General features: G+C 47.8%; 1 protein-coding gene across 4 annotated transcripts in view; it reads right to left on the bottom strand.

The window, feature by feature from the left end:
- The window catches only part of KMT2E (lysine methyltransferase 2E (inactive)), an 80,553-nt gene extending 75,445 nt beyond the window's left edge, over nt 1–5,108 (bottom strand). For 2 of the 4 annotated variants that reach the window (XM_056118336.1, XM_056118333.1), the window contains exon 1: nt 4,716–5,107. The gene's annotated coding sequence lies outside the window, so the exon portion shown is untranslated. Of the gene's footprint in view, nt 1–4,715 lie in introns of all 4 variants that reach the window. The other 2 variants (XR_008793039.1, XM_056118334.1) reach the window with 2 other exon arrangements.
- Nucleotides 5,109–13,753: the final 8,645 nt, after the last annotated feature.

A 13,753-nucleotide genomic window follows, 5' to 3' on the forward strand; every position in this document is an offset into this window, starting at 1 on the left:
GCATAGCGGGTAGGACATTTGCCTTGTACCTGGCCGACCCGGGTTCGATTCCCAGCATCCCATATGGTCCCCTGTGCAGAGCCAGGAGTAACCCCTGTGTATCGCCAGGTATGACCCAAAAAGCAAAATAAATAAATAAATAAAGTACTTAGTCTAAGTATCCCTAGTGACAAAAACAATTTTGGTTAAGTCTACCTCTTAAAATAATAATCATTTTATGAACCAGAAAGAGAATTCACAGGCTGACTCCATTATCACAAGCAGGAGGCCCTGCTAAATCCCCAGCATCACAGTCTTCTGAGCACCACCAGGAGTAACTCACCTCACTTGCAAGGAGTAGCCTCTGTGAGGCCTACTGAAAATCTTAAAATATTCAGTTTAATTGTAATAGCAAAATTTTTGCAGTCGAATATTGCCTATTTCAAATTAGTGCACTAAAAACAACTTTCAAACACAAATATTGCAATTTCATATCAATTTTTTATGTAACATTTTGCATTTAACACTAACAAAAAAGGTTTCTCCCAAAATACAAAAATGCAGTAAGACATTCCAGTTTTTAAACCCTGTATAATGCTGGCCAGCATTTATATAGCAATATCAAGAAAGTATTCAACATAAAACTTTTACCATGAAGTAAAAATAATTTCATATTCAGAGATGAAGTAAATAATTGTATATTCAGCATTAAAAAGTCTGAATACATTTATTCTAACACATGACAAGGAACAGTCCTGATCACCCTGATATTTAAAATGTAAATGTATTCTCTTAAACAAAAGCTTTAAACTCAACAAATAACTGAACACTGAACACCTACCATCTGCTAAGAATAAATTTCATGGAGATAAAAACTGTTACATTGAAATATTTTTTAAAATAAACTTAGCATCTCTTAAGAAAATTCCACTGTAACATTTCTTAAGCAGTTTTTGATAGCTCTTCAAAGTCTCCTGGTTTTTTATACAATGTTTTAAAACACACAATGGTAACATTTAGTTACAGTTCTAGCTTCCAGAAAAGCTGAGCTGTTAAGTGTTAGGGATTTACATAATACACTTTAAAAACAAAACCATAGATTTAAGTTTGATGCACGAAAATGAAAACAATCTTATAAGCAGTCAATTTAAGAAGTAATAATTCTACAAAGATTACTAAGATATGTACTGTGAGAAAGAATTTCTCCTTATTAACTAGCTTTTTTCTCACTTCAACATTTTTCAGATCCAAGAAGTCCTACAGCCAATTATTATATATGGCAAATTTTTTCTGGCTGAAAGATGTGAAGACAGATAGCCAAAAATTTTGGAAAGCTATAAGATACCTGAACAGCTGAAGGGAAATGGTGGACCAGCAAAAGCTCTAAACTTAGATGGATATAAAAGAAACCCTATAACCTACACAGACAACAAAAAGATCAAAAAAAAGTAGTCCTCTAAAAAAAAAATTTACTCTCCAATTATATTTTGATTTCCAACAAATTCACATAAACAGAAAACTAATCACTCAAACTTAGCAATCATAAAAACAAAGACCATTTGACTAGTTTCCCCCCAAGAGACCAAATGTTTCAAAACTCTCTGGAAACATAAATTAGGACTTAGCAATCCTAACTTGAAGTCAACTAGGGCATACACTAATAAAAAGCAAACATCTATGATCTTATTATTTATAAAATAATCATTTAAAACAAAAAGCAGTATGCTGTAAAAAGCTGGTCTTATAGGAAACAAAACTATCCAAACAAGCAAAAAGGAAAAACAATCCAAATAAAGGAAGCAGTGAATATGAAGTAGAGTGAAGTCAGCTTTTCTTCTAATTTCTAACTGGATATTGTTTGTTTGAAGCCAAATTAAGTCCAAATGCTTTGTGTCTGGTTCTGACCATGGTCACTCAAGAAAAATTCAGTTAATAGAAAATGTTCCTTTCTGTGGCTGCATAAAACCAAATTTCCATAAGCATATGACTTCTTATTATTACATTGGAAGCTTAAAGATTCAAGCTTCTTAACCACATATCTTTGCCACTTAGTCTATAAAATACACAATCTTTATACAGCAGTTAAGGAACTGGACTTATATTGACCCCAAATTCCTAAACAAACCCTCACTACTCGTGATCAGTTCTCTCAAAATGGTGATATATTTTTAAGGTTTTATGCTCAGTCATCCAAAATAAAATCCCTAAGCCAATTTTCCTAATTGTCTCTGCAATTATTTTACAAAATAAAACTTTATCAATCTAGCTTAAATGATCATGATTCTCTTATTTTATTGTAAATATTTTAGAGCAGAATTTACAATGGAAAGGAGAATCATGAAAGGGTGTGTATGCTCTAACCTTTAAGTACTTACTACTGCAATGAAAGGCACAGCTCTTTCAGGAGCTCCATAATCAGAACGGTCATTAAATGCTACTAATGGCCCTCTCATACCTCACAGCACAGTTCAGGCCAAAAAAGATCAACCTCCCACTAAAGAGATGATTTCTTATCACCCATTTTAAAAATACACTTAAATGATACAACTTGATTTTCTCCCTCAATATGTGAGATTCTAAGTTAGCATAAAATGGACTTAGGACACTATTATGGTTTGACTTTTACTTAAAGTCTTTTAAAACTGAGTAAATTCCACACTCCATAAGAGGTAAATGAACATGTACAGAGGGGTTGGGGAGGGGCAGGTACAAACCAAAAACTAAAGCCTTACTTTTTACATTTACATAATTATAGTATACTAGAATACAATTTTAAAAGGCAGCAAGGCAAGGAACTACATTTTGTCAAATACAAAACCATGAAAATTCTTAATATACAGAAAAACCTGGATGCAAACTATAATAGTAAGAAGGACAGTCATCTCCACACCAATGAAGTAACAGGTTTGGGCTTGTTTGCACAGGTCCCTAAAAATTAATCTGAAACAGAACAAAACCCCACATTCACAAAATTGGTGGAGTTGAATGGGAAATGCTTCACTCTAGATTAAAATGACTACAGATACCAAAAGGGTGCACTTACTAAACCTTTTAATTTACTTTGGCATACTGAATAAAAGAGGATTAGATCAAATGGTACAAAAGCTATTATGCGCCCCCAACTTATTCTTTTTAACATTTAAGCCTCAACACTATGACATCTAAGGCTACCTGAGTTTTAATTTTCTGTTGTTGTTGTTAAAAGTACTGTCATTTTAATTTTCCTCTCAAGGAAATAAAAATCTACTGAAAGCACACCATTCTGATTTGCAGGAAAACCAACACTTTCTTTTGTAACTGGTTTGGGAAAGGAAAAAAGCCCGGTCTTTTCATGTAAACATAATAAGCCTGTAATATGCTGCAGACAAATGCACTGCATGGGGTGTGGAGGACCCGAGCTGATTAGATTACCACAACATCAGCCTGGGGCCGCCATTTTTAGAATCAGTAAAGGACAAAAGAGGGAAATTTCACTTTTTACTCTCTATATCAGGAGGTAAACAGGAAAGGGGGCTCTATCCCAATTAGGTAGTGAGGTCTCCAGCCTCGAGTTGAACGCACCTCCCTTAATTCTCGGCAAGGTCTCCAGAACTCCGAACACCTTTACGGATATTCCCATCTCTTCTTCAACAACAACAACAAAAAAGGTGGAGGTGGAGTGTATGTGGGGGCGGGCGGGGGGGGGTTACTTTAGCAAGCTGACTCCCTGCGACTTTAAAAACTGGACCCCTCCGTGAGCGCCCTGCAGAAAGAATAGGCTCGCCACCGACGCCCGGGCCAGGGGACGCGAGCGCTCCCCGGCTTGTTGTTCCTCGCTCCCCCTCCCCCGGGCAGCACAGTGAACCGTTTGTTTCCCCGACTCGGCTGGCCCGGGTGGGTGCCAAGCAGCCCTCGGTGAGAATCAGCTTTCCTGAAACGGGCCATATTGTGGCTCCCGCAGGCTCCTGAGAAACCTGGAGGCCGACAAGAATGCGGGGGGGGGGGGGGGGACAGGGGAGACCCAGACGGCTGGGGACGGGGAAGACCACCCTCCCGGGCGGGCTCGCCCACCGCCCGGAGAGGAGCTGTCCCGCTCGCTCCACAAAAGAGGGAGCCTGGCCTGGGGGGCGCGGGGCGGGGCGGGGCGGGGTTGGAGGGGGGTGCGTTCTCAGAAGCCCCCGGTGGTTGGGTTGGTGCTGGTGCTGCCGGTGGAGGTAGCGGTGGAGGTGGCGGTGCGAAAATGCAGCCCGGGCCCGCCGCGGCCGGGGAGAGGAAAACGGGGCCGGCCCCGGCGCCCCGCACCTGATCGAGATGCGCCCGAGCCCCGGGAGCGCCGGCCGGCCGGCGCCCGGGACGGCTCGGCCAGGGGCGCTGCCAACAGCCGCAAGCGCCCTCCGCGGCCCCCGGCGGCCTCGCCCCGCTGCCAGCGACCGAGTTCGCCCCCTCCCTAACTCCCACTCTCAAGGGGGTTTAACTGCCAGTTTCCCCCTTCCCCAGCCCTGAAAACCCGCCATAACGCGCCCTTCCCCGGCGGGGAGAAAAAGGACAAATCCGGGCCCACCCAGCCACGTCCAGCCCCAGCCCAGACACCTGAGAGTCCCGCGTCGCCTCCCACTCACCCCCCCACCCACCCACCCCGGAAGGATGGAAGCGGAGCGAGCCCCCTAGTCCGGGAAACCCCCGGTCCCTGCGTCCCGCCGGTCCCCCCCCCCCCCCGCCACCCTAGAAAACTCCCCGGGAGACGACATGGCACTGACCTGTGATGTTCACACACCAGGCACCCGAACCCCGTTACTGGCGCGACCCCACGGAGTCTCTCGGCGCCTCCGCGACCAGGCGACCCCTTAGACAGCAGCCACACTGCGGACGCGGGACCCGGCGGTTCCACACACCCCCCTCCCCAAACAGCAGCGCGCAGACTCTTCCACCGGCAGCCGAGGCGCAAGGGGAGGGGGGGGGCCCCAGTCCGTCCACGGGAAATGCAGAGATGACGGCGAGGCTGCTCGCAGTGTCTGTGGGCCCCCCCTTTCGGTTCGCTGGCCGCTCCCGAACTCAGGCACCGTCTCCGACTCGGCCCCCTGCGCCCGCTCAGTGTCACTGCCGCTCGCTCTGGGAAAATGGCGGCGACGGCGGCGGCGGCCGCGGCGGCGGCGGCGACGGCGGCGGCGGCGGCGGCGGCGGCAAGTGCACGGGGCCCGCCCGCCCCGCTCCGCAGGGGCAGAGGGGGGGGGGAGGGGACGAAGCTGCCCGCCGCCATCTTGCTTGTGGGCTTGCCGCCCGCCCGCCCGTCCGCCCGCCCGCCCGCGGCCTTCCCCCACCGTGGCTCGCCGGGTGGGCTGCTGGAAGCCAGTCAGGTCGACAGGATCTTCGGCCTTTTCTCAACGGGTGCATTCGGACACTTGACCGGAGGTTAGGGGACGGTTTCGGGACTTGGGTCTTTAAGCGCCTTTTTGTTTTGTTGTTTTTTTTTTTTTCCCTGAGTCACCCTCTCCGATCTGGATCTCGGTGAGCGTGAGCTGCCGAGCGCCTCGGGCTGGAAGGCTGTCAGAGGCCGTTGGGCCCCCTCCCCCGGACGACCCCTCCGTGGCCACTCCACTCCGCAGTTAGTTCCCTCCTCCTCCTCCCCACCCCCCGCCGCCCGCTACCCAGGGACGCACTTTCTCCCACTCCCAAAGCCGTGGGTCCCGGCTCCCTCCCCTCCCCTCCCCCTCCCCCAGCCCGGCCTCCCGCTCTGGGTGAACTTGATTGGGGTGTCACTCGACGCCCACTAGGGGCCGAGGCGGCTCCAGTGCGCAGGCTCCAGGCACCGGATAAAAGCGGAGCTGGCGAGTCCTGCTCGGTCTTGACGGAGGAGCGAGAAGCCGGAGAGCTGCGGGGCCCGGGGAGGGGGGAGGGGGGGAGTTGCGAGAAGGAAAGCCACTGGAGGAAAAAAAAAAAAAGCCACCACGACAGTCTGCGCTGCCGCCTCCCTGCCACCGTGTCTCGTGGTAAAAAAAAAAAAAAAATGCCGCCGTCGCCTTCGGTGCCGTTGACCGTTGCTGCCTCCTGCTTGTCGGCCTCGGGGAAGAATTTTTCCCACCCCGCCTGCGGGACTGCCGTGTGCGGGAGGGGAGAGGGGATTCGTCTCGTTTGATGTGGCGGTGATTAAAACTAGAGAGGAACGGAGAATCTCGAAGGGGAATGACGGGGGAAGGGGGGGGGGGGGGGAACCAAAAAAAAAAAAAGCATTTTCCTTCCCTCATCTCCTCCCCCGCCCCCCACCACCAAAATGACACGGAGATTCCGGCCCTTGTTTTCGGGGGGTCTTTCCCCGAAATGGCGGTTTCCTTCTCGCCCCACGGAGACCCGGAGCTCCGGGTACGCGGAGTGGGGCGAGGCAGAGGCGGTCCCCGCGGCCAATCAGCGCCCGAGGCGTTCGCCTGGGCGCGCTCTGATTGGCTCCCGATGACCTCATGCTGCAGTACGGGTGGGGCTAGAGCCGCCGCGGGGAGGCGGGGGGCGGGGGGGGGGCTGTGTGGAGGAGGGAGGCTTGTGGCTCCGGCAGAAAGCGAGAAGTGACGATGGTGATCGTTGCTGCCGCGGCCGCTGTGGACCCCGAGCAGGGGCGAAAGGGACTCTCAAGGCGCTTCCCTGGCCATTTCCTCCTCTCCCTGCGCGAGGTGAGGGCCCCGGCTCGGCCTCTGCGAAACCTGAGGGGCGTTGGCGCGGACGAGGAGACCACCTCCCCTCTCTCCCTCCCTTCTCTCTCTCTCCCCCCCCTCTCTCTCCCGTGACTTTTGTTAACTGCGTCAGGGCAAGATGGCGCTGGGTCTCTTTGGGGCGCGGGGGGAGAGGCACGTCCACCGCCGCCGCAGCGCATGTGACCGGGCTGCATTCCTGTGGGGTTTGGCTCCGACCCAGGCGAGGGCGGGGGAGGGGAGCGGGCCGGGGCGGAGGAGACTGTGGTGCGGTCGGCGTTGGCGGCCTGAAGAGGAAGAGATGACGGTTGGCGAGCGCTTTCCCTCCCCTCCCCCACCCCACCCCACCCCACCGCGTCCCTTCCCTGCCCAGCCCCCACGCCGCTAAACAGCTGCGGCCCCCGGGGACAGCCCCCAGAGGGACACTCCTGACGGGGTGTGACGGCTGTCGGAGGAGGAGAAAGGTTTGGCGCCCTATTTTCTTATCTGCCTTTCTCCTTCGCCAAAGTGGCCTTACGTAAGGTGGCGAGGGCCGGCCCCGGTGCCCTGCGAGCCGCCCGGCCGCGCGCACGCCGGGGCCCGCCCTGCCCGGGGGTCGCGGGGCTGCCCCGGGAAGCCCTCGGGTTCCCAGATCCCAGCAGGAACGGCCTCCCGCGCTTTGGAAGCAAGTGCAAAAGGGGGTCCGGGCCCACCCCCACCCCGACTCCCATCCCCGCCGGGGCCCCCTCCTAAACGCTCCAGGCCACCAAAGAATTGCACCGGCCTGATGCCGAGGGCTCGGGGCGGATTTCGGGCCTTCACCGTGCCCCCAGCTTCTGCCCCGACCCACCCTCGCTTCCTCGCCTCTCCCCGCCCCTCCCCCCCCCGTACCCTACGAGAATATGTCACCGTTTTCGTGGCTTTGTTTTTCTTGTGCCACTCAGGCCTGGTTAGTCATAGGTAAGAGTCGAAAGGCTGCTGGGCTTCCCGTCTGCAGGCAGTGCTGAGGGGTGCTTTCCATACTTCTGTTCTCTTGTCTTAACCGTCGCCGCCCTACTGTGTGGCTTTGGAAATAAAGGATGGAATTTTAATCACTTTTTGGTAAATGTTCTTCATTGAGATGACCTGCCCCGCTCGCTCGCTATTAAAGCCCGCGTCTCTTAAATCACGCGTATCTAATTGGAGCTTGAGGTCAGGCTTGGGTTCTTCAAACCTTGACAGAAGGAAGATCTCCAGCAGTTTGGGAGTTTTGTGTGGTCTGTGTTGGCAGATTCTGGGGAGGAAACAGCTGATTGTTTCCACTAGGCCAGACCTCTGTAAGTAGCCATCAACTAGTATGTGAGAGGCTGCGGGAAGCAGAGCAAGGACCATCCAAGGCCTTTTTTGACCGGACAGTTGATGCCATGAAGGTGTCTGCTGAAAATAGGGGCATACCCTGGGGTCAAGGTGGCGCTTTTCTCGGGTGTTGACTCTAGGTAGTTTGAAAACAAGATTGGGTTTTTAATTCACTGATTTACTCAAATCTTTAAATGTTGTTGTGACTCTTTTTAAGTAACAGACCAGAAGTTGAACTAAATATTAAATAGGTCGGAGGTTTTAAAGTTCAGGGCTTTAAAAAAATATCCGTGCCAGCTACAAAATGGACATTTAGCTGTAAGAACTGAATAAGGGTGTTATATATTAAGTAATGTTTTCCTTTTCCACATAGCAACGTTTATTCCTGCTTAAAGAGAGGGACTAAACAGGAAGTAGGTTTTAAGTTAATTTAAGCCAGAAGAATGTTTCTAGTTTCGTTGCCTTAATAAGGAAGAGTCCCATCTTTCAAGCTAATAGAAACTACTTTTGTACATATTCAGCATGGGTCCTTAATGGCCAAAATCATAAGACTCTTTTTTTAACACTTGGAAAGCAATTTAAATACTGGGTCTTGTGGTTAAGTTGGATTTTTTTTTTTGTCTTACATTTTGTGTTCTCTCTGTTTCTGTTAACAGCATTAAAATTTTTGTCTCTTAGTTACTAGCTTCAGAGTTGCATAAGCAGTGTAAGACACAGGCTTCCTGAACTAAGATAAAAATACTTCATTCCTAAGAATGTCTTTTCCATTCCCTGAAAAACAACTTTTTGCAATTCCTTGTATATTTTATTATTCAAGTTGAGACCCAGGTCTACCTGTCGTTGTTTTTCTTCAAATAGTCTGTCTCTTCTACAATTGCAGTCATTTTCTAATTAGGTCCACATAACAGACATCCTCTGTGTTAAAATACATACTATTTCTGGTGCTTCTCAAACAATGAGCACTTTTTCTTTGCTTTGGAAACTACCATATCCCAGCTCCCAAGTAAATTGAGGCCACTCTGGTAATAAATCCAGTGGTGCTGAATTGGTATTCCAACGTGGATTTTTGTTGGGTTTTTTTTTTGTTTTTGGGCGGTGCTTGGGTTACTCCTGACTCTGCATTCAGGAATTAATCCTGGTAGTCTTGCGGGGCCATATGGGATGCTAGGGATGGAACTTGGTTCAGCAGCATGCAAGGCAAGGGTCCAACCCACTGTACTATCACTCAGCTGTGTGTACTTGTGTCTTTAGAAACTGATAAATGGGGCCACAGTGATAGTGCAGCAGATAGGATGTTTGCCTTTTAAGCAGCAGACCCAGCTTCTATCCTGGCTATACTGTATAGTCCCCTATGACTTCCAGGACTAATTCCTGAGCACTGCTGGGTGTATCCCAAAAAGCAAAACAATTTACAAATAGACCTTCCAGAACAGTTTATTAATGATTTCAAGTGTTTCCTTTTTCTTATGGGTGCAGGACAGGAAGCAGCTGATGAAACTATTCTGCCCCGCCAAAGAGAGAATATTTTTAATTTTGCGTGGTTTTAGCCACACCCAGCAGTACTGGGATCTGCTGTCAAGGTTCAGTGCCTCTAAAGTCTATTGTAGTGTCGGGGATCAAACCTAAGCCTCCTACATACAAATATGCCCAGCCCTGTGAAGTATTTTCCCAGTCCAAGGTGGATATTTTTAAAAAGAAAAACTAAAGCCTGGCTCAGTATTTTTGGACACAGTTCTCAAATCTAGATAGTTTTTTGTTCTACACCGGGTGGTGCTCGGCTTATTCTTGGCTCTGTGTTCAGAGATCATACATGTGAGAGGATAGGGAGATTATAATACGGGGGATTGGGTACCTGAACCCAGTTCTGTCATAGCACCCAGAACCCCAGCATTTCAGGTGTTCCTCCTATCCCACTCCCACCCTCCAGCAGCAGTAGAGTAGCCCTGGCATCAAACTACCTGCAAGCTGACAAGAGGTGTCCCCCAGGTGCCTTCCCAACCACTGCTTGGGAAGGCCCCATCTTTCTCCCCACCCCCCTTCATTGTAGGTAAGAGTAAAAATTTTTAAGATAAATTCATGGGTTTGGTTTTGTTTTGTTTTGGGGCTGGAGTGATAGCACAGTGGGTAGGGCTATAGGGCGTTTGCCTTGCAGGCTGCTGACCTGGGTTCGATTCCTCCGCCCCTCTGGGAGAGCCTGGCAAGCTACAGAGAGTATCTCGCCTACAAGGCAAAGCCTGGCAAGCGACCCATGACATATTTGATATGCCAAAAACAGTAACAACAAGTCTCACAATTTGTTGTGAGACAGTATTGGTGCCTGCTCGAGCAAATCGATGAACAACAGGGGATCAGTGCTACAGTGTTTTGTTTTCGCATACGCACTTGCATTCTCGCATACGCACTTGCATTCTTTTTTGTCTGCCCCTGATGATTTTTGGACTTTTTTAAAAGATACCATTTAATTGGATTTGTTTCTTTTGTTTTGATTCTGGGGCCACACCCAGCAGTGCTTGGGGCTTACTCCTGGCTCTGCACTCAAGAATCACTCCCTGTGGGGCTCCAGGGACTATGGGGGTTGCCAGGGATTGAACCAGGGTCAAGAGGTGTGCAAGACGTGCATCCTATCTGCTGTGCTATATCTCCAGCCCCTGGATTCTGGGTTTTTTTTTTTTTCTAATATGAAATTTCCCTCTACCACATCTGACTATAAAACTTTTCTCTAGGTATAGAATGAAGAGTTAAATCTGAGAGTCACTTGAACTTAAACCATTAAAGAAACTTTAAACAACATAGTTAAACAATGTACATGGCCTGATTTAACTACTCAAAAACAGATTAAATGCCCTATGTAGACAACATGTTGTTTCTGTTAGCATTAATCCTAAAGTACATATTTGCAAGCAAGGTCAAATACTCAGGAGACTTGTAGGTATCTTGAATACATTTTATTTTTCTTTTGATGAGACAGAGGTGGGTGAGGATCAAGGAGCCAGGTGGTACAAGGATCAAACCCTGGCCTCCCGCATGCAAAACATGGTCAGGCCATTGAGCTCTCTTGGGCCCTGATTTATTTTGTTAATAAATGTATTCCTGACTGTAGGAATCAAAAGAACATTTTGGGGTGTTTTTTTTTTCTTTTTTTTTTCCTTTTTGGGTCACACCTGGCGATACACAGGGGTTACTCATGGCTTTGCACTCAGGAATTACTGCTGGTGGTGCTCAGGGGACCATATGGGATGCTGGGAGTCAATCCCTGTTGGCCACATGCAAGGCAAATAGTATAGCCCTATCCTCTATACTGTTGCTCCAGCCCCAGAAAGAACATTTTGAAAGTTACCTATAGTTATAGCACAGCCGTAGGGCATTTGCCTTGGGCGCAGCCAGCCCAGCCGAGTGGGGTTCGATTCCTCGATTCCTCCACCTCTCTCGGAGAGCCGGCAAGCTACCGAGAGTATCTTGCCCACATAGCAAAGCCTGACAAGCTACCCATAATGTATTCAATATGCCAAACACAGTAACAACAAATCTCAAAATGGAGATGTTACTGGGCCCGCTCGAGCAAATCGATGAATAATGGAAGGACAGTTTGACCTGTGGTTATATATTATGTCTATAATTGGCGGTATAGTTCACATTTGAAACATCATTACATACGGGTTTCGCCTTGAATTTAGAATTAATTTCTTACACTCAAATGAAGTAAATAGGAACATAGAAACTTTTAGAACCCACTGTGCTCAACATTGGTTTAGTAAACAATGTAGATGTAGTAAAAGTGACTCATGGCATTTTCTGAGTACTCATATTTGGACATTTGGAGTAGCTGGTTTGGGGACCACTCTTGTCAGGGCTTACTCTTGACTTGGTGCCAGAAATTGATCCAGGATTGGCCATCTGTCTCCAGCCCAGAATTAACTTTATTTTAGCAAGTTATATTACGTCAGGTCATAGATATTAGTGTTGCAAATAGAAGGGAATTATTGGGAAGTTGATTTGTTAAGGACAGTAGTACTTTAATACGGATGTACTTGAACATCTGGCAGTGTTTGTGGGGTACTCCCAGCTCTGCTTGAGGGAAGCATGTATACCAAGAATCAGATGCAGGCCTCTCATTAAAAAGTTGCACTCAGCTCTTAAGGACAGATTTGAAATTCTCTTGCTTTGATTTGGGGCCACACCTTGTGATGTTGAGGGCTTGCTCCTGGCTCTGTGCTCAGGGATCACTGATTTCTGGCTATGTTTAGGGGACACGTGGCGTGCCAGGGATTTAACTCTGGTTGGCATGTTCAAGGCAAGCGCTATGCCTGCTGTATTATTTCTCAGGCCCCAGATTTCAAATTCTCAACTGCTCATAACTCCCTCAATCCCAAATAAGAATGTTCTTGGATGCCCAGAGGCATTTTTGGTATTTTGTATACTTTATCTGTTAAGTGATAATCTTCTCCAAGGTGATAGAGCAGTGAATTCATCTTATCTCTCCAACTTCAGCGAAGTTCACGTTCCTTGCTCTAGTTACACTGAAGAAAAACTAAATTTTGAGCCCAAACACTGGAAATGTGAAGCACGTGGTATCATTTAAAACAAGTTCTAAATACCTTCAGCTTATGGGAAGGGACTGACTTTTGATCCCTGAATGTAGATGGAATAAAAATTCCTAAGTAGTAGTAATAAAATGAGGTACATAAAATACATAGCAGAACCATCCATGCTTTTGTTGCTAGGGTATGAAGAGAACTGAATTTCAAGGTGTAATAGTGGCAATTTGGTGGTCATCAAAGATGAAAGCAGAGAGTTCAGCAGGCTGAGCACAAGCTTTGTATACTTATGAGTGGATTTAATACCTGACACCACCAGATGTGGGCCCTCAAAAGTTAAAACTGAACAGGTTGACTCTTTCCTGAGGTTGAGAGTCACTCCCAGTGGTGCTTGGCATGTTCAAGGTGCCGGGGATAGAACTAGGTTTTCCGCATACAGAGCATGTGCTCAGCCTGTTCAGCTGTCTTCACTCCAAATTTAATCTCATAGGAAACATATTTAGCAAGAAAACTGATGTCTACATTTTAGACACGGGAAGATAACTATCCCATGTGTATATGTGTATGTGTATGCCTATGGCAACTTTGTGAGCATGTTTTATTAATAACTATCCTAAAATCTTTTTTTGTTAGATCACTGTCACTGTCCTCCCATTGTTTATCGATTTGCTCGAGCGGACCCAGTAATGTCTCCATTTTGAGACTTGTTGTTACTGTGCTTGGCATATCGAATACATCACTGGTAGCTTGCCAGGCTTTGCCGTGCGGACGAGATACTCTCAGTAGCTTGCTGGGCTCTCCGAGAGGGGTGGAGGAATCGAACTCGGGTCGGCCATGTTGGCTGCAGGCAAACACCTTACCCACTGTGCAATCACTCCAGCCCATTCTTGTTAGATATAATGCCAAAAATGATATGGTGCATTTATTTTTATTTTGGGATCTTTGTTTTGTTTGGGTTTTTGGGCATCTGTGCTCAAGGACTTACTCCTAGCTTTGTGCTCATACCTAGTAGGGTATGTGGGACCATGTGGGGTGCCAGAGATACAACTTGAGTCAGCAGTGTGCAAGGCAAGCACCCAGCCCAATTTTTGGTCCTGGGATTTTCTTTGTGAAACCTTCCTTAGGTAGTGTATAGATAAAACTCTAGAAACTGAAAAGCATACCCTGCTCTCACGTGCGAATTGCTACTACCACTTAATACTTGAGGAGGGCAAGGTAACAGGAATTCATGGTATAGCATGAGACAGTTTAATAATATTATATCAGACT

This window comes from Sorex fumeus, unplaced genomic scaffold (genome assembly GCF_029834395.1).
Source record: "Sorex fumeus unplaced genomic scaffold, SorFum_2.1 ptg000037l, whole genome shotgun sequence".
Lineage (NCBI taxonomy): Eukaryota > Metazoa > Chordata > Mammalia > Eulipotyphla > Soricidae > Sorex > Sorex fumeus.